The sequence below is a fragment of the Anas platyrhynchos genome, chromosome 3 (genome assembly GCF_047663525.1).
Source record: "Anas platyrhynchos isolate ZD024472 breed Pekin duck chromosome 3, IASCAAS_PekinDuck_T2T, whole genome shotgun sequence".
In the NCBI taxonomy this organism is placed as follows: domain Eukaryota; kingdom Metazoa; phylum Chordata; class Aves; order Anseriformes; family Anatidae; genus Anas; species Anas platyrhynchos.
The window spans coordinates 19,313,439-19,337,538 of NC_092589.1; the positions used below are offsets into that span (position 1 = coordinate 19,313,439).

Sequence of the window (24,100 nt, forward strand, 5' to 3'; positions counted from 1 at the left end):
ATGGCTTTGGCCTCTCTGAGAACACCACCAGCACTTTTGAAGTAAAAGTCACATCTGATGGGATGGCTATGTGTTTCATAAAGGCTGTTTCACTGCCAGCCCTGCTGGGCAACAGCTGCAGCAGCTGGGAGGTTTTCATGTCCAAGAGACCATGCACTGATGCCAGGAGGGCGCAGAGACGCAATGGACTGTGCTTCTCCTCCCTGAAAACCTGGGGTCCCTCCTTCAGGCTGTCTCTGGGGGCTAGGTTAACTCATTTCTCTGTGTTGTTGTCAGCTGTGGGCAATTGCCAGAGTGTGAAATAGGTGCCCTCTGTGCTTGCTCAGGTTTCTGCCCCACCTTAGTACTAGCAAACCCTCTGCTGAACCCTCTCCTGCTCAAGGCGTGGTGACCAAAGCTGTTTTGGGCCTGGAACTGCTGCCCTGGCATACTGTGAGTTTCTGTGGGTATGTCCTAGTAGAACAGAGGGTGTACAGCACAGGGAGGCTGGATAAGGTGTGTTGTAACACCATGCTAGCCAGCTCAGTGTACCCCAGCACAGTAGGAGTCTGTCTTCAGGAGGTCTTAAGCAATTCTGAAGTTGAATTCTGAATGTTGATTTACTTTGAATTTTTTTCATCTTTGTCAGACACTCTTACGGAAGAGAGGCCTTGAGTCTTCTCCCTAACCTGTCACTTCGTCATGGGATGAAGTGACTTCATCCCCTCTCCCATCAGACACCAAGGAATTTGCCCAGCATATGCAGTTAGGAGCAGCAGGGAAAGCTGATGAAGAGGACCCATTCCTACCGCAAGCCAGAAGCCCTGTCCTTCCAGGGACCCCTTTCTCTAATATTCCCTTGTTATATTTTCCCTTACACTGTCATTACCCATGATGTCCTGGCTTCCAAAGTCATCTGAGAGAGTTCTAGGGCAGGCCTTGTGGGCTCTTTTCTGCCATCTACCTTCCTCTGATCTCTCGTACTAGCTTCGTGCTGTGTTTCATCACCTACACACTGTGCAGGTCTCTCCCTGGGGCATAGGAGGGTAGTGGAAACGTGGTGGCAAGTTAAAGCTTCCCACAGCTTCCAATAAATGTAGAGTGCACTTTGTGTGTTTTTCCAGGTAATACCTGTGTGTTTTGCAAATAATACTGCCGTGAGGGGTCTAAATGTTTGAGGAGAAGTAACATCAGCTCAGTGGAAGGGATGATGGTGAATCAGCAGGAAATGTTCTTTGGTGTGGATATCTAATAGACCCCATGACTCTGTGGGAGGAAAGACACAGACTTTGTGATCTTTTTTCAGTTTTGTTGTTGTTGGTTTGTTCTTGTTTTTAAGGGGTAAGACTGTTCTAAATTCAGAAACTTCAGTACTAGGTAAAGGGTGTGGGCATGTGTGTAGATACTGAACTACTGATTCTTATTATTTATTTTATTATTCATGACAAGAAACCTGGATGAAAGTCAAAGCCCATTCTCTTAGGTCCTGTGCAACCTGTAGGAAAGAGGCTTGTCTTAAACAAACAAACAGAAACCAACACAGCTCTGCCTTGTTAAGCCAGGAGAGATGCTAATTTGCTCTTAAGCCTGTTAAAGGGAAATTGCAGACAAGGTATTTTAGTATTAAGCCTGAGCAAAAATGCAGGAAAGGGTGTTCCAGTAGGTGATGATGCTTCTTTGCAGCACCTGCATTGATTTGGCTGTAAAGTATAATAAGCAAATTTGCAGCAGGGAAAATGACTACTCCAGAAGTTTTGTTCTCTGCAGAGAATTCTCCGCACCTGTCAGGAGAGCTGGATCACTTGACTGCTGCCTAACCTATTTAATCATCTGTTTTTGTGAGTGCTGAGAGCTGGAAAACAGGAATAACAACATGTTTAGAGGCCTGATCCTTTCTCATGACCCACAAGGACTTTCCACCACTCATTCCAAAATGAGAGTTGCAGGTAGCGGAAGTGGAAAAAGTTATGAGGAAAGACAGCTGTGGAGGTTTGGTTTGGACATGTAACCTGAGCTAAAAACAATAATTATTTCCACTTTCCACCCTCATTGTCCCAGACAGCAAACTGAACTCTGGCTACGTGTAAAGACATGCTTTTGACATACTTCTCTGCAAAGTATGTAAGACAACATACATGTAAAGCGAAGATTTGGGGTTTCTTCTTTTTTTCGCCCTCTCTCCTCTTCTTTTAACTCCCTTCTAATCTCCAGTATGTGCCCTGAATTCTCTGCACCATGCCACAAAGGAGCTAGCACAGATTCCCTCCAGGCTGAGCAATTCCTATCCAGCTGAACACATGTTTGACAAGATCCCACAGCAGTTATTTAAGCAAAATGTCTGGTGAATCTGTCAGTGTGGGAGTTAGTGCAGACAAATCTGAACCTAGTCTGAGAGATCAGGGTCCATTTGCCCAGTCATTGTGACCTCTGGGCACTGACACTGGACCAGGTGCAATCTCTCATCTCTCTCCATTATGCCAACACAAAGCCAAGCACTGCATGAGAGCATCCCCAAAGTCGTGTAGCTCATGCTGCTGAGGAGAGCTAGTGCGAAACCCCATGCATGTCCGGTTTAATCAAGACCATTCTCATTTGAGAGTGTTGGCAACCAAGAACCAGACTGAGTTCCCAGGAAAATCATGCCAGTTACTTGTTGTGGGTCCCTGGCCAAGACGTGTAACTTCTCAGTGCTTTAGTTTCCCCATCTGTAAAACTTGGGTAAAAATCCTGTGATGGTGCCTGACAGAATGGTATACAAGTCCATTTCAACCCTGCTGCCCCAACAAGACAGAAAACAAACAAAAAAACATATACAACAACAACAAAACAGTTCAGTAACCTACATGTATAGTGCATTTCAAGTGTTGGTCAATATTTGTAAACCTAAAATAACATATTAAACACCATGTACCTGCTATGCAGTTTTACCTCTATTTTTTTTTTCTCATTTACAACTCTAGAATTTTTTCCTTCCCTTTTCTTTTCTCCTTTTCTCCCTTTTCGGCTAGTATTCATAGATAAGATGTAGGAAGGGCAGAGCAGCAGAGCATGTGAATAATTTTAGTTCTTCATGCCCTGAGGTGATCCATGTGAAGTCCACATATAAGCACTGGTTCCCTAAACCCTGGAGAAATTTAGAGTCTAGTCTGCTGCTTAACTCTTAGGACTCTGGAATCACCTAAATAGGAGGCTGATTGAGGAATTACTTCTCTAAGAAAAATCCCCTCTGCAGTCAACTTTCAGACCAGGGTCTGTGGTGGCTAACTTTTATCCCTTTCATATCTCACTTCATAAAATCAGTGTCAAAAGTCAGACTGATGACCAAACCCAAGATGCACCTACAGCTCCTGTCCTGTCCTGAAGGCTTCACTTCTTTTGATCTCTGGGACAACAGGCTGGCTTTGTCCATGTGCTGCATTTTTCCCTCTAGCAACAGAAGATGGTGAGTGCTTTCTTAAGCATAGCAGTGGTAAAGGTCAAAGTCAAAGCAGATCTGGCTTTGCTTGAAGTGAAAACAGGGGTAAGGGGTTGGGTTCCTCACTGGGACATGAGGGAATGGCTGCACAGAATAGCTTTACATCCTGGATGTCTTTGGCAGTCCAAACAGCACAATTGTTCGGCTCTGTGGGTATCACTGCTACATGGGAACTCCAAAGGCCGCCCTTGTAGGCAGACGGACATCTTCCCAGTCATTAGGTAACTAATACTGCTTAGCACCCTTTTGAGACTGAGATAAGGCTGCAACCACAAATACATATAATCTCAGGTACACAACCACACAAAATTTGACAAAGGAGAGATTCTGTTAGAAAATCATTCAATGGTCTCAACCTGCAAGCCTGAAGCTAAGTGCTTACCCCTGTATGTAAGGAGTCTGTAGTCAACCAGCAGCCTGTTTGAGAAGCCCCGAGTATCCATTATTTTTGCTGTCTTCTCTAAGAGCTAAAGGTCCATAAAATTAATCTAAAAAGCAAGGACTAAGGGAACCATGTTTGTTTGCTTGTGTGTTTTCCCCTGCCATTATCTATCATGACTGTCTGTAGAGCACTGCCCTTTTGTTACTGGACGTGATGTAGCTGGTTCATGATGTGATAGTTTTGAGACAGAAGGGCTCCTTGCTTCATGCCAGGGAGAAGGTCCTAGGGCCATTTTCTCCTAAGACCTTATGGAAAAAGAAGAACTCTGTGTCACCTTATCCAGAAATAGAGGTTTTGGCTTTGAGCTATGAGATGATGATATATCCCCTGCTATGGAAAGTGCACGTTCAGTGACTAGTGTGCAGGGCTGCTGCACACCCTGCTCATCCTATAGGCAACTGCACAAGTGTTGTGACTGGGGTATGTACACGTGGAGAGAGGACAAGGCTCGCTGCCCGGGGGTGCAAATGTTTGGGACTGGCATCCAGCGTGTTCCCATCACAGCCTGGCACGCTGCTCCAGCTGCAGACATGCATTGATTACAGAAGCCAAAGGCTTCGTCTTTCCTTAAGGGGGTTTGGCAGAAAAGTCTACAATGTTTTTTCCAGTCAGCTACACAATAGGTTTTCATGGTACTGTCAACCTGCTTTATCAGTGTCTTGTATAGCGATGTGCAATGGGGCGAGCTTGGCATCAGGTGCATTTTCAGATTTTCTGTGCTTTTCCATTCTGTTGATAGGGTGTCCTAGCCTTTCATCCCTCTGCCCTGAGCTCTGTCTTCTGCAGTCTGGCCCTTGCCTAATCAAGTGAGACAGCTCTCCTGTTGTTACTGTTGAAGCTGCAATAAACAGCATATCCATTTCTCCATTTATCTGCTTTTTGAAATCCAGCCTGTAATGCCAGCAATAATTACTCCATTTCTATATTTGGATATCATCAGCACCTCATGAATATCAAATTGTACTGTTATTATCTCTGCACAATATGGGCCAGTCTCCTATCAGTGTAAACATGTATAACTGTGAATATCAGTAGGACTGTCAGAGATCCCAGAATAGACAAGGCTAAACAGGAGTCTGCCATTGTTTGTTTACTGGGGAAGGCAGGGAGAGAAGCAGAGAAGCCAGCTGGAGTTCTGATAGCACAGAGCCCATCCAGCGTTGCTGTGGGTACACACAGCACTCTACTTGTTGGGACCATTAGGAGCAAGTGCAGAGTTCTCTGAGCAAAGCACCATGTTAAAATCCTTGGCATTGGGGTTAAAATCCTGGGTCTTCTGCAAAAACATCTCGGCCCACAGCAAATTCCTTTGAACACTTACTTGGGCTTTGTTGTTAGACTTTCTCATTGCCCAGGAGATGGTGATGTTTCAAGCTCCAGTCTGACCAGGGCTGATGTAAAAACTTCTTTGTCAAACATCTGAAGCTCAGTGGATTTGGCTGCCTCCTAGGGGACCTCCTCCCCTCTGAATCTCCAGTTGAGGAGACTCTCAGGGGACAGTCTCTCCTCATCACCATCTTTCAGAGCTGTCAGAATACTTCAGCAGCTCATGGCATGGTTTGCCAAGGCTTGCTTGCATTGTTGCAGACCCTGGTCTGGAGGTGAGCCCATCCACATGCACTGCTTTCCACCCAGGTCCGTACCTCCACACCACAAAGATATTACAGTCATTAATAATTGCATGCTTAATGGAATTACATTTTCTTTCTTATTTTTTCCTGGAATTACTGCTCTAGGGTATTTACTTTGTGAATCTGTTGCCACCGTGGCATGGCTAGGCAGGTCCACTTCATGGTAAGCACAGCTCTTGATCTGCTGCACCAGTGGTACCTCTGCACAGACAAAGCACCATGAAGTCTCCCCAGCCTGCAGACAGGTCTTGGTACCTAACTGTTTATACACACACAAAAAAGTTTTATAAAATGAAGGAGCTAAAATGCAAGTAAGGGAAAAGCATAGCTGGTTCACCACTGGCACTTGGAAGGAGCCAGGCGTGAGAGCGACTGCACAACCCAGGGAGGGTGGGCAGGTGAGCCATGGGGCTGGTGGGACAGAGGGACACCAAGAAAATGTTAAAACCTTGTGAGAACAGCTGATTCAGTGAGATTGCAGGTTGTGCTATTCCACAGTAATTTACCCCAAGGTATTGGCATACACACAGCCAAGTACATGTTCGAGTCAAAGCCCTTAAGGAACACCAAAATCAGCCCCTAACATCCTGTTGTCTGCTCCAGATAGATAGAAAAGTCTTAGTAAGTAAAGCTGGCTTCTTATCAATTCCTCGTCCCTGAAATGGCTGTATTACACCCACCCAATGGTTTCTGTCCTAATTTCTAGAATCAGCCCTCTTTTCAAAGAAGCCTCTGCCAAAAGAGGACATGACTAAGCAAAAGAGGAAGCTTAACTGCAGCAAAATGTGAGTGAAACAGAAAATAATCACCGAGTAAACTTGTACTCGTCCGTTCAGCAGGGAAACAAATCTAGATCAGTCTCCGCAGCCTTGGATTGATCTCACTGGCTCTAGCACAGCTGGCCCAGAGACACAACCAGCATTCAAAACAGCAGTTAAGGACCCCAGGGCAGTGCATGGCACCTATCATTTGCATCTGTTTCGCAGGGGGCTGTCTCCTTCCTAGAGAAGAACTGTTGTATGTGTGTTTATACTGCAAGGGAGCTGTCTATGTTTGGTTTGGAAACGCTATGCTTGCTTAACAAAACCTGAATTTATCCCTGTAATCCTTCCCTGCATCTCCATGGCCAGATTGGAGCAGCCTGTGGAAAAAATTCCTGTCTATTTTCAGAAATAGATAAAAGCATTCAGATTACGGAGCGCAAATCTCAGCTCAAAATGACTGGAAAAATCCATTCAGTGTCTCTGTCACTGACCCCCGTGACCTCTCCAAGTAATGAATTTCAGTTGCTTTTCCCCTGTGCTGCTTCCTTCTCCTGCCACCACCAGTGCTGCTCCTGGAACAGACCCCAGTCCCAGCATCTGCAGAATGTCAGCCCTGCATCCAGCTGCTTATCCCATGGGGATGTGAAAGAGGGATGTGAAAGAGCAGAGTTTGTGGAAATTACTATTGATCTCCCTGCTTAAGACTGTTAGTAGTGAGGTCTTTTTATGCCAGTGGATACAGCTCACAGATTTCAGGATAGCGCTAGCATGCCAAGGAAGAAGTGCTCTCTGCCACAAAAATAAAACTGCCTGGAATCTGTTTCTTTGTACACACTCATCTCAGAGCCATGCTCTGCACTTGGAGTTGGCTCTGATGCTGGTCCCTTCTCCCTTGGGAGCTCCTAAAGCAAATGAGCCTTTAGCATCACTTATTAGTTCATGAGATTGAAGATTCAGCAGAGAAGATCACTGCTCATTTAAAGGGATTGTGTGTTTTAGGAAGTCCCTGAGGCTCAATGAATTCTGCTCATGGTGGAATAGATGCCCTGTTAGCAAGCAAAATATTAAATGCAAGTGCAGTGAGCTTACATTTCACTCATTTTTCACTTACGGCTTACAGAGTGAGTCTTCGTAATTAATACCAAGGAAGAGGGCATTCAGCTGAACTACAGCTTTTGAAAGATTAACCTTGATAGGATTTTATTTTATTTTAGACCTTTGTTTTCCTTTCTGTAGTGATCAGAGCAGACCCAGGATGCTGATCCATTTGTGCTGTGCTCAACGAAGCATCTAGCAGAAATCCTGCAGCCCTCCACTGGGATTTACCCAGCTGCTGAGCACCACACCTGCATCTCTTCTGACAAAAACAGGCCAGATCCTGGAAGGTTCTGAGTAACCTGTTTTGGAGCTGAGGTGCTTCAAGATGTCTTTCCATCTGTTTCAGGCTACGGAAGCTAAATGAGCAGTTTGTTGCAAAATGAGACAGTTGGAGAGACCGCCTGCTCTGGTGGTGAGTATGTGATTCTAGATGAGATGACAACTTCTGATTGTTGCTCTTAGTCCTGCTAACCAACAAGGGTTTGGGGCAATCAGCTCATTTCACTAAGAAACACAGAAGTATATCCAATTTGCAACGACTGGGTTAATTTTTATCTACTGTGGATACAGAAATACAGATCCACATCCTTCTTGCATTAGGGGATCCAGACCTGGATGCAGCACTCCAATCAGGGCCTCATGAGGGCAGAGTGGAGGGGGACAGTCACCTCCATGACATACTGCCCACTCCTCTGTTGATGCAGCTGGCCTTCAGGGCTGCAAGCACGCACTGCTGGCTTGTGTTGAGCTTTTTGTCCACCAGAAAACCCAAGTCCTTCTCTGCAGGGCTGCTCTTAATGAGTTCTTCGTCCAGTCTGTACCCATGTCCAGGATTGCCCCAGCCCAGGTGCAGCACCTTGTACTTGGACTTGTTAAACCTCATTAGGTTCACATGGGCCCAATTCTCAAGCTTGTTCAGGTCCCTTTGATGTTATACCTTCCTTCTGTTGTATCAACTGCACCACTCAGCCTGGTGTCATCAGCAAACTGGCTGAGGGTGCACTTGATCTGATTGCCTATGTTGTTGATAAAGATATTAAATAACACTAGTCCCAAGACAGACCTCTGAAGGACACCACTTGTCACCGGCCTCTGCTTGGACATAGAGCCATTGACCACCACTCTCTGGGTGCAACCTTCAAGCCAATTCCTTATCTGCTGAATGGTCTACCCTTCAAAACCCTCCCTCCAATCTGGAGATCAAGATATCACATGGGACCTTGTCAAAGGCCTTACAGAAGTCCAGACAGGTGACATGGCTTGGTCTTCTCTTGTCAACTATGACGCAGTCACTCCATCTTAGAAGGTCACCAGATTGGTCATGCACAATTTGCCCTTGGTAAAGCCATGGTGGCTGTCTCAAATCACCTCCTTGTCTTGCATGTGCCTTGACGTTGCTTCCAGGAGGATCTTCTCCATGAGGTTGCCAGGCACAGAAGGCTCACTGGTATCTGAAGCAAGGAATATTATGCCACTACTTAAGATAATATGTACACAAATAGGAATACCACAGGAAAGGCCATTATTGTCTCTAAAGGTTAATTAATCTTAATACCCCTTAGAATTGTCATGAAAAGATACAGATTGATTCAAGGTTACTGGTTCTGCATATGTAGAACATGGGCTGAGTGCATAAGCCTGAACTATATATATAAATATGCAGTTGTTCATTAGAAACAGAAAACAAACTGCAGTTTGTAAAAAAAAATAATAATTTTAAGGATCTTCAGAAAATCTGGAGGTGTTTCTGTTACGAATTATAACTCCAAGTAAAAACCTAACCTATCGAGAGAAATTAAATGTGGAAATTCAACTCTGACCCATTTGGAAGACAAAATAAGCCTGTGATATCCTGTTCATTCACCAGGGAGCCATACTTACTATTCAATTCTTGCAGCTAGCCAGAATACAGGTATTTCTATATTCTGTATGATCCAAGTGCTTAAAATTCTTTGGACTGCTGACATCAGCTGAGATGAATGAAAGAAATTCATAGGATCAGTGTGATTCAGGATCTTCCTGCAGTGTGTAATGACCGCAGGAATATCTCCTATTTACATAACTCTCTTTTTCATTCCAGGAGTTCCCGGGGCATTATGCAAACCCTTCAAAAGAGAGATCACTGCAACTACCACCACTGAGCTCCCCTGCTGTGAGCTGACAGCTACTCAACAGGAAACAACTACACTGCACAGGCAGCATGTAGGGCCACTTGGATGGGTGCCTTCTGGAGAAAAAAAAAAGGGGGGGGAGGGGGTGTGGAGGGTGGGAGGAGAGAGAGAGAGAAAAGAACAGAGCTAAAAGGAAATGTTTCAACACTGCTGGGGAAGATGAGCCCTGCTCCTCACTGAAACTGCCCAGACAGCCTCTCTCACCTCTGCTCACTTCACAGGAGGCATTGGGCAGCCAGGGGAGTGGTTGGCTGTGTTACCCAAATTCTGAGCAGTGCTCTGCACAGCTCTGCTGTAACACCCGCTAGTCTACACAGCTCTCCTTGGTCATCAGTGCTGTGTAGGGGAGAGAAAGATGAGCAAATCTGCCTGGAGAGTTGCCCATGGGCAATTCCTGTTGCCTCTGCTACTATTTGGACCGTATCTCCAGTCTATCTCTGTCTTTTCCATGTAGTCTCCTTCCTTGGTCCTGACTATGATCCTGCTTCTTTGTGTTCTGGAGTCAAGGTGTTATATTGTTTTAGTGGAGGATTTAAGGAAATGAGAAAGAACCTCTCTTTTCTTCTGGGAAAGATAGTTTGCAAGCATCTCAGGAGGATTCTCTTAGGTTTTCTGAATAGGTTTCTAGGTTTAGGATGGGCACAAGGTGTAAGTTATTTAGGCAAAAGACTGTCATGTGAAAAACCTGGAAAATATAAAAATCCTTCAAACTCAGCATTTTCCACTCACACCTTCCCAATAATTTCTAACTCCACATCTTCATCCCTAAGAGTAATGCGTAGGTTTGAGCTTAGCTGAATGTGGCAAAGAATCTACATAAGTGGTGTAAATCCATCTTTTTATCATCCTTTATCAAGAGGGACCAAGGGGGGTATATTAAATCAAATATTTTCTCTGTTCTTAACCACCTGACAGAAAGGTCACACTAATTCCATCAGATGCATTTTCTCAAATTTCCCTGCTTCTATTATGAGTGTGAGGCTTATCTAAGAGGAACTATTCTGACCACCAGCAAACACAGCCTGTCTTATCCATGTCTCAGTTCCCAAATTAACCAGGTGACAAGGAGAGCCTCATGGGATACAAGTCATGGTGACAGAAGCGGGCAGGTCATGGCTTTTTACAATTTTTATAAGCATGGCAGAAATGATCCAATTCTATTACTGCAGAGCTCTGCCCACGTATGCAGGGGCTGGGAGCACTGAGTTGACAGGCACTGTGCCAGTAGACACTGCTCAAGACTACATGGCATGGACCTTGGCTTAATAGGACCAATGAATGTCTTTTTTTATGCTGTGCGAATGACCCTCTGCCTTTCCTCTAATGCTTAGTAGACATGTTTTGGAGTTGCCATTGTGAAAATCGTAGGAGTGGTGAAGCAGACATTGGCTTGGTCAGGAGATATGGGAAGAGAAATGAAGACCAGGTGGGAAAGAAACCATGTTCATCATACTTCAGATGAGCCTTCATATTCTCTGACAAATGTGTGTCCCTCTAGCAAATACCACAGTATTGCTAATCATCATCTCAAACCCTGCAGTATCACTAATACAAACTGGAGTGTTTGGCTTTTCACTACTTTTCCTTGTTTAGTATTTTGTACTTATTTTCTTAAGTGTGCCTCAAAAATTGGAGATGATAAAACACAGGCCAGCCTTTGGTGGGAAGGATGGTGTGAGGATACTCCTGGAAAGCAGCAGGGTTTAATTTCACAGAATCACAGAATCTCTAGGTTGGAAGAGACCTCAAGATCATCGAGTCCAACCTCTAACCTAACACTAACAGTACCCCCTAAACCATATCCCTAAGTTCTACATCTAAACGTCTTTTGAAGACTTCCAGGGATGGTGACTCCACCACCTCCCTGGGCAGCCCGTTCCAGTGCCTAACAACCCTTTCAGTAAAGAAATTCTTCCTAACATCTAACCTAAAACTCCCCTGGCGTAACTTTAGCCCATTCCCCCTCGTCCTGTCACCAGGCACATGGGAGAACAGGCCAACCCCCACCTCTCTACAGCCTCCTTTAATGTACTTATACAGAGCAATAAGGTCACCCCTGAGCCTCCTCTTCTCTAGGCTGAACAAGCCCAGCTCCTTCAGCCGCTCCTCATAGGACTTGCTCTCCAGGCCCCTCACCAGCTTCGTCGCCCTTCTTTGGACCCGCTCAAGCACCTCGATGTCCTTCTTGTAGCGAGGGGCCCAAAACTGAACACAGTACTCGAGGTGCGGCCTCACCAGAGCCGAGTACAGGGGGACGATCACCTCCCTAGCCCTGCTGGTCACAGTGTTTCTGATACAAGCCAGGATGCCGTTGGCCTTCTTGGCCACCTGAGCACACTGCTGGCTCATATTCAGCCGACTGTCCACCATCACTCCCAGGTCCTTCTCTGCCTGGCAGCTCTCCAACCATTCCTCTCCCAGCCTGTAGCTCTGCTTGGGGTTATTGCGCCCCAGGTGCAGGACCCGGCACTTGGCCTTGTTGAACTTCATACAGTTGACCTCAGCCCATCGGTGCAGCCTATCCAGATCCTCCTGCAGAGCCTTCCTACCCTCGAGCAGATCAACACACGCACCTAGCTCTACTCAAAATAAATTTGCCCAGAGGTGGAAGTGGTAAAAGCATTTTTTGGTAGAAAAGAAAATTGTTGTCATACTTGAAAATGGGAAGCACAACAAAAAGACACAGTTAAAAAGGAAGAGAAGTAAAATGCCATTAGATCTTATTCTTTCAAGATGAAGCTCAGGCGTGAAACTGCAATGTGCGACAGAACTCTGCCACCAGATGGTTACATAGATTGGAAACAAGCAACAGGGAAGAAATATGGTGCTTTCTTACATGATGCAATAAGATGTTGTGCTTCCTGGCCACATATAAAATTAATTTATAACAGAAGCACACCAGAAATGCCTGAGGGTAACGCTAGCCACAGAACATCAGAGCTTTTTTTTTTCTTTCTTTCTCTCCAGCATTAAATAATGGGACTGACATTTTTCTTAAAACAACCTCGGAATGGGTGGTTGGAGAGAAAGATCAAAGATCCATGTCTCATAGGCTGCATCAGGAAAAAGTACGTGTGTAATCTGATCTCATATGCACTAATATACACCTATGTCCTCTGTCACATGTACTAGGGTAACCCTTAAGGTTGTTTTTTTGCAACAGACCTCTACAACGGTGACATTACTAAATTAGTATTATTACTATGAATAATTGTATCATTTTCTCTGATTCTAGTTGTTCTCACTCATTTTCTTCTAATGCATGGTGGTGGTACCCATCACTGGACTGACTGGAAATATTTCATGTGTTTTATGGTGTATAGTTTTAATGTTCTCTGAGCAAAGGAGACAAACTTTTCGACCCTGAAAGTAAGGGACAGATGTGTAAAATATTTAAGCTCTGGGCTCTATCAAGGCCACAGTAACCTATTAAAAAACAAACAAACAAACAAAAACCCTCCCACTGAATCCATTAAGCTTTATCTTAAGCTGAAAAGACCAGAGCAATCAGAGCTGCCTATCAGTGAAAAGAATGGGAAAGATGGATAATCAATCTTGCAATGCATTTTTAGTAGTAAATTGGCTTGACCCAAGAGCTGTGTGTCTCAGAGGACTGAATGACAGTGCTGAGTGGTAGGTGATGAAGGTCCGTGGAGGCAGGACAGACTCAGGTGATGGTTACAACAGTGCAAATCTCCCTTCCTGCAGAAACACTGGACCATCTGAAGCAGGAGAAACCACCACCGGGGAGTAGGTTGAGAGACCTGGATGATCTTAATGCCTCAGTTAGGTCTCTTTGTCTTAGTGTCAGCTCCTCCCCAGCGCTGCACATATGCTTTCCTAACCACAATACTATTTGAAGCCTCCACCTTGGTTAACATTTCATCATTCACGCTCTGAGAATTATCATTTCCTCTAGACGTGCTGACAAAACTCATTGTTTATTGCTCACAGCACGTCAGAACTGCTGATTTTGCTTTGGACTGCAAGATGTTTGGAAAGCCACATGCTTTTCCTGCAGCCAGCCCAATTCCCTCCACGCCGGCCTCTGTTGCTGTGGTTGCTCTCACCCAGGATGCCAGATCCTGTCCCCCACAAGTTAGAGCAGATGAGAAAAGTTGCTTGAAGAAGTGATGGGTTTCATATCTTCAGCATCAAATCCACAGAATCATGGAATTCCTTCTGATAGCCAGATACACAGCCTCTCTAGCAAAGCTGGCCGAGTCTTTTCCACCTTGCTTGCCTCCAAGTCTGTGGATAAGTCCGTCAGAGGAGGGAGCCAGGGAGGATGATCTAGATGTAAGTGCCCACCATTCACTACCCCAGCAGTGCCTCCTACACCCCAGGGACATTACTGGGGTCTCTCCCTGGCAGCAATACTACTCTGGAAAGATTATAACTGGGAGGAGGCCCAAATACAGCACCCAAGTGTTGGCTTTGCTCTGCCCCTCCAAACAACAAACAGGATGATTGGAGTGGGAAATGGGAAAATGGAGTAGTCCTGTGCTCTCAACCTCTCCAACAAGAAATGGGAGTAGCACCTGGCTGATCACCAGCCTGTTATCATGCCACAATCATGAATGATTGCTAAATGTTGCAGCCAGAGAAATGCAGATCATTATTAATTACTGCATTTCATATGACAGGACATATATTTCTCCATAAGTCACTGGCATCTAAGCTAACACAGGTAAGACAAAGCTATTCCTGCAGATCTGTATGTTGCCCATGGCTGCATGGCGGAGCTCTCATTTCAGTCCAGGAAAAGGAAGAGCTGAGTTTTTGATGAAAGCTCAATTTCTGTGTTGCAGGGCAAGTAGTGAACAACATAATCTGATCTACGAAACTATGAGCTATGAAGACTGTGGGCAGGAGCGTGCTACTGGCAGTACTGTCCTTCCTCACTCCCCACCTCACTGTCTTGCTTTACTGCCTCAGCCTGGCAAGCCCCTGTAGACGTGAGCTGTGTTGCGCAGCTTGTTATCCCAAATTTTGTTTGCATCATGCTGGATCTGTCCAGGTGGTTAAGCAAAAGGCATCTTTTTGTTGTTGTTGTTTATACCATGCAATTGCTATGTCTTTTATTAGGCCTTTGCTTTTCCCATGAGGAATAATCTCTGGAAACTTGGATAGGATCCCTTGGCTCGCATTAGAAAAAGGTAATAAAATCTTGGGAACCCAAAATGCTTCACTGTTGTTTTCACCAAACATCTTTTCCCATTTTGAAATGTGCTTCTCTGTTCTAATTTGTTTCATTATTTAGGGAAAACTTCTTCCTAACCTGCCAGTTTTCCTTCTTTCCAGCAGACCTGTGCCCTCCAAGAGCCCCGCAGACCTTAACTGCATTCCACCACACTTCTGACTCTCTGTAGAGCTACAAGGAAGTCGATTATTTCCTCATTGCTCTGGCTTCTCCATCTGTCACTTTACGACATAATATTTACTTACCTTTTCAAAGCACTTTAAATCTCCATAGGAATGCATTATAAAAGTTCATTAGAGTTATTACTGTTCTCCATTGTGTAATGCTGAAAAATGGCTTATGCAAGCCTGGCTCCTCTGTTGCCTCTCTGACCCCATCCACTGTCCAGGTGCTGCTGCCTCCTCTGGGGACAGCAGTAATGCTCCCTTGGTTTCCCAGTCTCTCGGATCCTACTTAGTCTGAGATAGGATAGGATCCTACTGAGCCTGAGAGAGGGACAACTGTCTAGTCTCCTACATGTTGGTTCAGAGACAGGCAGATCTGGATTCAAAGGCTGCTGCTTTTCTTTCTGCACTGCTGTTGAACATGCCTGCATTTGAGTTCCAGTATATGTTTTCATGGGCTCCAGTACGACCTGCGTGATCTCAAAGCTCCTTTTGTGTGGTGGGAAGGCTGAAGACCCTGCTGAGAAAGACTGCCAAATGTTGATGTGCTGCTGACTCTGACCTGTTTTCTCTGCCACAGCGTTTTTCTATTTAGTACATAGTTACATTTTTTTTGTTCCTTTTTATTTTCTGTCGTGTCAAAACACTTATTTTCAGTGATACAAAATGCTGTCAAAACACCGAGTACTTGAACTGACAACACCACGTGGTTGTCATAGGAGCTTCTGCTAAACAGGCTGGTGATAGGAATCCAACGGGTGTGGACTGGTGAGACTCTTCCATGCTCTTCTTCCTCTCCCTCTTCATCCTTTTCTGAGGCATATTGGTCAGCACACTCACCGTTTTATGTTAAACAGCTGCCATGTTTTAAGCCAGAGGTGACTGCATTTCAGAGACAAGCAAATGTACTTCTGTATTGTTGCCAGACAGTGATCTCATGTACTTTAGCCTTGTTTTTTCAAATGGTTCTGCTGGATGTTAGTGGTTCAGCTCTAGCCTGACCCCAACGTAAGAGAGATCTGATCTAATTCCGCTACTTTTTGGCATCCAAAAAATGTTAAGTATATATTTTAGAATAATGTACATTCTGCCCATCCTGTTAACTCCTGTTTCACAGGGACTTGTTCTCCCTCCTAGCCCATTATTTCGACCAGAACTGGTGACTAATGGAAGCAATTTGTAGGAAGCATGCTGTTCCCAACTGACCAACAGCAAATTGCTAATGACTGACATTAGAGTGACTGTTCTCCACAGAGGAAGAGTTGAAAGCCCATCGCAAGCAGCACCAGTCGCATTAACAACAAAACAAACCACCCTGATACTGGCACCTGCCATTTATCCTGGCTACTTCTTGCCTCCTTCTCTGGCACATCTGTAACACCACACCAAAATACACCCTGTATTTGTTTATACAAACATGAAAAGCAATTTAAAACACTTCAGTTTGGTTTTGACATTATGGAGAAAATATTAAAAATACTAATGCACTGCAAGGAGCAATTCTGCACTGCTTAGGAGATGGTGCATGGGACTTAGTAGATAATTTCCATCTCTGAAATTTCTGAGACATGATGAATGGAATTTCTTAGTATTTGAAACAAGAGAGGTATGTTTAAGAAGACTGGAATGGACTGCAGTGTAAAATCTTTGTAATTCAAAAAAGGCAGTCTTGTTTTTTATTGCCCTTTTGGGGGAAGTCTCCTGTGAACCAAACAGCCAATAAGTCAAATAAATATTTCTGAATTAAATCCATCTTCTCATAGGCTTTGGGGAATTTGAAAAAACAACAGTAATTTATATAACCTTTCATGGTTATACCTGCAGATGCCTTTTGAATTTGATAGCTAAAACACTAAACTCCTAGTGTTTCTCAAATCGGCTAAATTCCCTATGTCATCTGTACCAGTTACTATATTTGTAAGGCAGTAAACAGTGGCATTTATTGTTTGCTGTTCATGGGACTGTGCAGAAGAACAAGTTTAGTCTGTTTCCAGAGATGTACACCTACCTTGCTGGCACCAGAAATATTACACTAGCTTAAATCAGTGCAATCTTTCCATGCTGTCACTGCCTTCCCTGTTCTGATGTTCACTGCTGTGCTGATGCCCTTAGAATTAGGGCCCCTTCCCTACTTCTGCTGTTTCTGAAAAATTTAACAAGTGCAGCTTAGGCGTGTTATGAGCAGCTAATGAATTTCACTATCTAAGCGGGTATGTTGGCTCTGATATCTGCTTTCCTTTGTAAGAAGATGGAGAAATGAACGTCCTTATGTTGACTTGTCAAATCCTTATCTTGAAGCCTCCAGAAAAGTAGGAAAATGAAGGCAAGCAGGTGAATGACCCAGGTATCAAGTACCTCATCTCTTCTCATAGGCAGTGGAATTTGCATAGAAAACTCAAGAGAGAGGAAAAATCCAGGTGGATATGGAATGCTGCAGTTTTGGCAAATGAGTGACAAAGTGTGTTAGGGCAGAGCACAGGAATTAGTTCTGAGCAATCCCAGAAGGTTTCAGGACAGAGTGCCTAGAGGTTTTGATGTTGGCATCTAAGATGCTCTCTGGGTTGGAAGTCTCTGGGGAGAGCATCTTATAACCTCTCACCTGTTGCATTTATGATCCCTTCTTATCTTTTTCCTGTGACACAATCCTTTCCTCTTCCTCTTCTTCCCACTCCTTTAATTTACTACTTTATAACAACTCTGAGGCTAATTCTGCAGTTGCTTACATGGCAAAGGACCATTAGGAAAGCATTTAACACATTCCGATCTTATTTAGGAAATAGCCATGTGAACAGTAGACCCAGACCCTCAGCAGATTGATAAGGTGCTTGTGGGTCACATTCTGAAAATATTTTGATGCAAGCTTAACCATGTACACCATGAGCTGTTAGAGAGTCTTCATGTTACAGTGACAGAGGCTTTTGCAAAGAACAAGACATGAGCTTTTTCTTTTTTTTTTTTCTCTCTCTCTCTCTTTTTTTTTTTTTCAGTTCAGATAGAGGCCCCAAGGGAGCCTTGTCTGCAAGTAAAACACAGAACTAAGCAATAGTGATTAAAAAGCAAAATGTTTTAGGTGCACTGCTATTATCAGTGAAGCCTGTTTCAAGTTTCCCCTCCTTTCTGTCGTCACTTTTAGTGGCTTGTTAGGAGCTTCATGATGCCACTCGTAATTCCTGGTGAGCTGTGCCATCACACGACTAATTAAAGGAGCACTCTGCAAATCATATCACTGAAAACCTTTTGTAAAGCCTACACTAGTTACAGCCAAAAAAAATGCTCTTCTCCTGTGTTACTGATATCTTAAATTCTTTTATCTTCATCTATACATTTCAAAGTCCTAGCAGTGCATGGACAGTAGCTTACCTCAGCTCCTGTTTTCACTTTCTACTTCTCAAGTGCTAGCACAACTAAAAAGTTTGAATCATTTTTAATTCCAATCCCTTTCAGAGAGTTCTCATTAATTCACCCCCCTCCCCTTGCCTCCAGTAATCTCTTTTTTTTTTTTTTTTTTTTCTCCACACAAGTATTCCTTACACAGCCACAGTGGCTTTTAGTCTGGCTGCAAGTTCCCCTCTAATAGCTTTTGAACACATCTGAGGAATTTCTGTCCGATTTGATGGAAGGGTAGCAGTCTCAGAAACAATTACATTCCTACAAGATCTGTTAATACTGACAGCATGCCAGAGGAGAGAGAACTAAATTCATGCCCCCAGTGAGAAAACATTATTATTGTTCTTGGCAGCTGGTACACACTGGCCAACCTGTACCTACCACTTCTTGCCTTGTGTGGTTTTTGATTGTGGTGTGGGGAGGAGATAAGATTAATGCAGTAGGGAAGGAGGTAGGCTGAGGGATACAGGGAGCAAATCTGGTGGAATTCAGGCCTCCCTCCTTCCAGCTCTCCCCAAAGTTGTTTTGGGACTAAATTAAATCCAAGATTTTTTTTTTTAATTTTATTTTTTTATTTTATTTTCTTTCTAATATGTCAAAAGCTCAAACAAAACTTCAAATGGCATTATTTTTGTGGACATAAAGCCATTACCTAATAGTTTTAACAAAGCCTTTTGAAATGTACATACATTTGCAGTCAGCCAGATTCTTCCTTTTTCACTAAATACTGAACATTCTTTTCTTCCCCTCGCTGTTGTCTTTGGCTGTAGAAGTTGTACTTTCCACTTTCATAAAAACTGCAGGGGTAATATGACTGCATGTATAGTTTTTGAGTAGACTTCTTGCATTCTGACAAAATGGCTATGTTAACTCATCTTGCAGCGGTTTGAGGGATTGCATGCTTTGCTTGTGTAGCTATGACTGAAAATGCAGTTCTATGTATTTTCTAGTACTGCCATGCTGAACGGTTGAAAAGCTGTCATGTTCTTCTTCACAGTAGGCTACACAACGATGTGATAGACAAAATGATACCTCTACAAAATGTACAAAATTGCTTTGTGTTCTTTATGGAAAATAGAAACGCCATTACATGTTTTAATCTTTCTTAACAATTTATTTTCTCCACAGTTATAAGTAAAAAGTCTTAACTGGAAGATTGTATAGCCAGGCATTGGTGCTGTAACAAGCAAAGCTGTATAGCATTTCACATTTTCTCATCCGTCTTTAGTTAGTATCTCCTGACAGCATTCCCAGCAAAAAACAGTGTCGTTACCACGAGATATTGTGTCCTAAGAAAATGTCTTTACATATCTCTTATCTCTCATTCACTCCTTTATCTCTGAGGGTAGTTTCCCAAGGGATCCTTTGCACTAGTGCCCTAAACAGCCAAAAGTTTGCCTTTCTGAGATTTAGTGTCTTTGATTTTATATTCTGCCCATCCTGAATCCATCGAGACTGAGAATTCTACCAGAGCATGTTCACCAAAGCCCAGGGTATCTCCAGTCTTGATCCCTCTGGTAAGTTTTTCGGCATTGGTGAGCAACAGGTCCAGCAGTGTATCTCCTTTGGATGGGTTTTCTATCACCTCTGCTAGGAAGCTATCCTCAGTGCATTCCAGTAGTCTCCTGGATTGCTTGCAGTTTGCTGTGTTGCTTTTCCAGTAGGTGTCAGGGTGGTTGAAGCCACCTAGCAAGATCAGGGCCTTCAAGCATGATGCTTCCTGTATCCTGTAGCTGAAAAAACAGCTCTTCATCAATATCCCCTCCTCTATCGGGTGGCCTGTAGAAGACACCAACCATGAAGTTTCCTGTGTTGGTTTGGTTTCTTAATTTTCACATGCAAGCTCTCAACCTATGCATTGCTGTTCTTCAAAGACAGCTCCATGCAATCAATCTTCCCCACCACTTTTTTTTTTTTTTTTTTAAATCCCACTAAGTTTCTGTGACAGCAATCATGTCATATTTTTCTAGATAGGCAGTGGCTACCAGCTCCTTCTGTTTTATATTCATGATGTGTGGTATAGAGGTACTTCATTTGGTCTTTTGACTGTCTGACCTTTTTGACAGAACCTTTCTGGAGGGACAATATGGTGATATCCAGTAGAAAGACCAACTTATTCATCTGTGAGGCTGAAAAACTGGTTAATGAAAGTGTCTAGCAGTGAGGGCAAGCCCTGGCCCAACGCAATAGTAAGAAGATGAAGGGTTGAGGCATCCTTTGAAACTATAGGTGGTTTGAAGGAGAGGCTTTTGGACAAGGATTTAAAGTGCTCTGAGAATTCAGTTGAGCATTGAATCAATTTTAATGTTTGGCTTTACAAAGAAAAGGGATGACAATGGAATGTCCAACATTTTTAGGATGAGATTCCTGGAATTTTCATTTACTAATTTTTTTATTTTCAGTATTGGCCAAATTGATTCATGATTTTCAGCTCCACAATGGTACTTATTAAGGCAATGCCCTCTCAATGAATGATGATGATAGGTGCCTCCCAAGAGCTGATGTTGGTCTCAATATTACCTACAGCAGAAAACAAGGATCCCACCAATGGGGTGGCTATGGGGCAATATATCTCAAAATGGTTTTGGGCCAGGTTTTGCCCTGGTACTTGAACTTTACAGATTTGCTGAGGGATGTGTTTGCCATGCACATGAAATGGTTAAGGGGACAGAAAGAGAACCCAGATCACTTTGGCCCTTATCCAGCAGCTCCAGTGAGCAGGCCATGGGCTTGGCTTGGTTTTAAAAAAGCATAAAGCTTCACTTTAAACCTCCTGGAGTTTTCTTTCTTGGGCTGAGGGTTTCACCAGATCCATTTACCTTATAAAAACACGTGTGTGGAAAGAGTACAACAGGGTTAACTGAGTCAACACCGCGCAGCTGTAAAGTTCAGCGCAATAAAGCTGAAAACATTGCCAGTTTCAGAGAGAATTCGGACTAACCGCCCCCAGGCCTGCCCTAACAGCACTGGAAATCATTCCACAGCCCTTTGCTGCTGCTTTTTTTCCTGCCTCACTGACAATTTTACGAGAAAACCCGTTGCCAGCAGCAGGAGGGTACTTTGCCTGTAATGCAGCACGCTCGGGCAGATTAGCTGTCACACTTTATAGCTAATGACAGAATTAAGACGATTTTACTGTTATTATTGTTGTTATTTTTATTATTGTTTTACCACATTTATTTATTTTATTCTATTATTTATTTATTGCACCACACGGCCGCATCACCCAACGGCCGTTGGCGGCCCTGCTTCGGGGAGGAAAAGCCTGGCACGGGTAGGAAGGCGGGCAGAGGAGAGGTGGTGCAACATGAATTCCTCTCATTTTAACCAACTGTTGCAAAACGTGGCCGAAAACCACCCGCGTGTGTGGTTTTAAGGCAGGCCGGGCGCGGCGGCGGCGCCATGGCAACGGCTTCACCGCCGCCTCCGGAAGAGCCGGGGCGGGGCGGAGGCCGCAGCGCCAAGATGGCGGCGGCCATGGCGGCGCGGGGCGGCGGGGCGGCCCCGTGAGCGGGCGGGGGCCTCCCCTCAGGTGAGGTGAGGCGAGGCCGGGCCCCGGCCCCGGGGGTCTCCTTCGGCTGGGTTCCGAGGCCGGGGCCGCGCCGCAGCCGTGGGGCTCGCTGTGTGGCGCGGCCCGGCCTGACCTGGCTCCCCTTTTCCTCCCCAGGCATGGCCGGAGCGCTGTAGGGCCGCGGAGATGCCGGGCGGGGCCGCGGCGCAGGAGGGTGCCTGAGAGCGGCCGGGAGCTGCCGTGTGGGAGATGTACGTCCCGAAACCTCGGCTGCGCCGCTGTAATGCTGTCTGGAGAAACAGTCGCGTGGTTGTTGTAACCTCAAGCCTCAGTGGTTGCCCTTCTTGAGGAAGCAGAGCCGGGGCAGGCTCCTGGGGAAGGTTGCAGTGAAGTTCTGTGCAGGTTGCTTTCAGGTTTTTTCCAACCATACCCGTATGGTTTTCCCTGGTCGCCGTGCCTCTTGTCGCTTCGCCCATGGGTGAAGCCATGCGTGCTGCTATCTCGGCTAAATGTACTCCCTAGCAAAGCTAAACTTTGACCCAAATGCCCCTTGTGCAAGAAGTGCGGGATGGGGATCAGAACAAGGCGTGTATAACTTACACCAGCCAAACCACTGAGAACTTAACTGGCTGCAGAAAGGTGGGCACCAGACACAAATGCGAGAGTTAAACTATATGTGCAGCCTCACTTTGGTTCTCATGTATCCGTTGTGATACAGTTCTTGGATGTAATTACTCCATTTTTAAGCCGTACTTAACCTAGTTCATTGAGTGTGGTGTGTTTATGTAACGGGTTGCATATTTTCCTTATTGATTGCTAAGTATCTCCATAGGAGACATTTCTTCTTTTAAAGACACTGCCTAATCTCTGCTTTTGGTTACATAGACTTTTCAATAACGTTTACTGTGGCGATGTTTTAATCAAGCACAAACTTATTCTGCAGTAACATGGGGAAAAGAAAACAAACAGTCTATTTGTTTTTCTTATTACAAAATAAGAGACTAGGATTAAAAAGTAGAGAAGTCAAAGTACACGTTAAAATGAACACTGCAGAAATGTTGGTTGGTGCATGAGATTTTGTAGTGTTTGTTAATACTCAGAACAGAGAGCTTCAGTGGGGATTTTAGCAGTGTTAAGGTTACTTGATCCAACAAATCCGTTCTGTTTGCTCAAGTGGCAGGCTGTCATGTCTTTCATCTGTTCCTGCAGAGTCTCTGCATCTCTAGCAACTCCTTCTAATGATGTCTGTCCCTTTTTTCTTTCCTTGTTTCTTACTTCTGTTTTCCACTGACAGTCTTTTTTCGAGGTTGTCCCCTTGTTCCCTTGTTTCTTCAGGTTGTGGTGCTGAGAACAGGCAGACAAGATTCCATGTTGCCTGTGTCCGATACCAAGTTGCATAATCTGGTTTAATGTTTTATTAGCTCCGGACTGGGAACTAGCTGGCTTGTTTGCATTGTGCAGCAGTGTTTGGTGAGTTCTTAGAGTTAGAATAGTGGAAAATGGAACCTGTAGAGAGTTGACTTTTTGAAACAGATCCATTCTGAGTGTGTGAAAAGGCTTGCACTTCGGTTTATGTAACTTCTTGTTGACTTGGACAAAAAGTTGATGACTCCTGAAAGACAGCTGTGTTTTATAAAGGCTCTTGTTGCTATTGCAGGATAGGATGAGCAGGTAGAGAGTTAGCAGACTTCTTTGAACCTAGACAAAATATTTCTTCTTTTTTTTAAGGATTTTTTCTCTTAGGTTTTCTAATGGAGCGAGGCTTTACTGATCAATACAAAAATAATTGCTCAACTTGGTTTCAATACACTGTCCTTTCATAAGTTTAAGAAAATTAATTTGCCTTTAATCTGACAATGGGCTTATTCTTTTCTGGGGATTCCTTGAAACAAAACTGTTTTTTCATCTTGCTGCTTTGAAACAGTCTTTTCCAAGACTTTCTCTGTAATACTAAAACTCCTGTGGCTTGCAGGTGTTTTGATCATCCTTTGGTATAAACCGGCTGTTCATGTCCTTTTGGGTATCAAGGTACAAGAAATGAAATGAGAAATAAAACCAAGCACATCATTTCTCTTGCTAAACTGAAGAGAACCAGTAGCAAGTAGTGCTGGTTCTGACAAGCTCACATCATCATGATTTTAAAATAGGAATAGAGTTTGATTTCATGAAACCTTGTCACTTGTCTCAGGCAAAGGTTTAGTTGACTGTTCGTGGTAACTGGAATTTATTGTGGTTGTACATGAAATGAACATACAGGTCTGGGGTTATTGTGTGG

At 44.2% G+C, this 24,100-nt stretch overlaps 1 protein-coding gene across 7 annotated transcripts in view; it reads left to right on the forward strand.

Moving 5' to 3' along the window:
• The first annotated feature begins 342 nt into the window (after positions 1-342).
• Positions 343-24,100, forward strand: part of LCLAT1 (lysocardiolipin acyltransferase 1) — a 113,975-nt gene continuing 90,217 nt past the window's right edge. The window contains exons 1-3 of one of the 7 annotated variants that reach the window (XM_072035481.1): positions 343-432; positions 7,736-7,801; positions 9,470-9,591. The gene's annotated coding sequence lies outside the window, so the exon portion shown is untranslated. Of the gene's footprint in view, positions 433-7,735; positions 7,802-9,469; positions 9,592-21,693; positions 21,852-21,981; positions 22,228-22,259; positions 22,465-24,100 lie in introns of those variants that run through there. The other 6 variants (XM_027453650.3, XM_027453648.3, XM_027453649.3 and 3 more) reach the window with 6 other exon arrangements.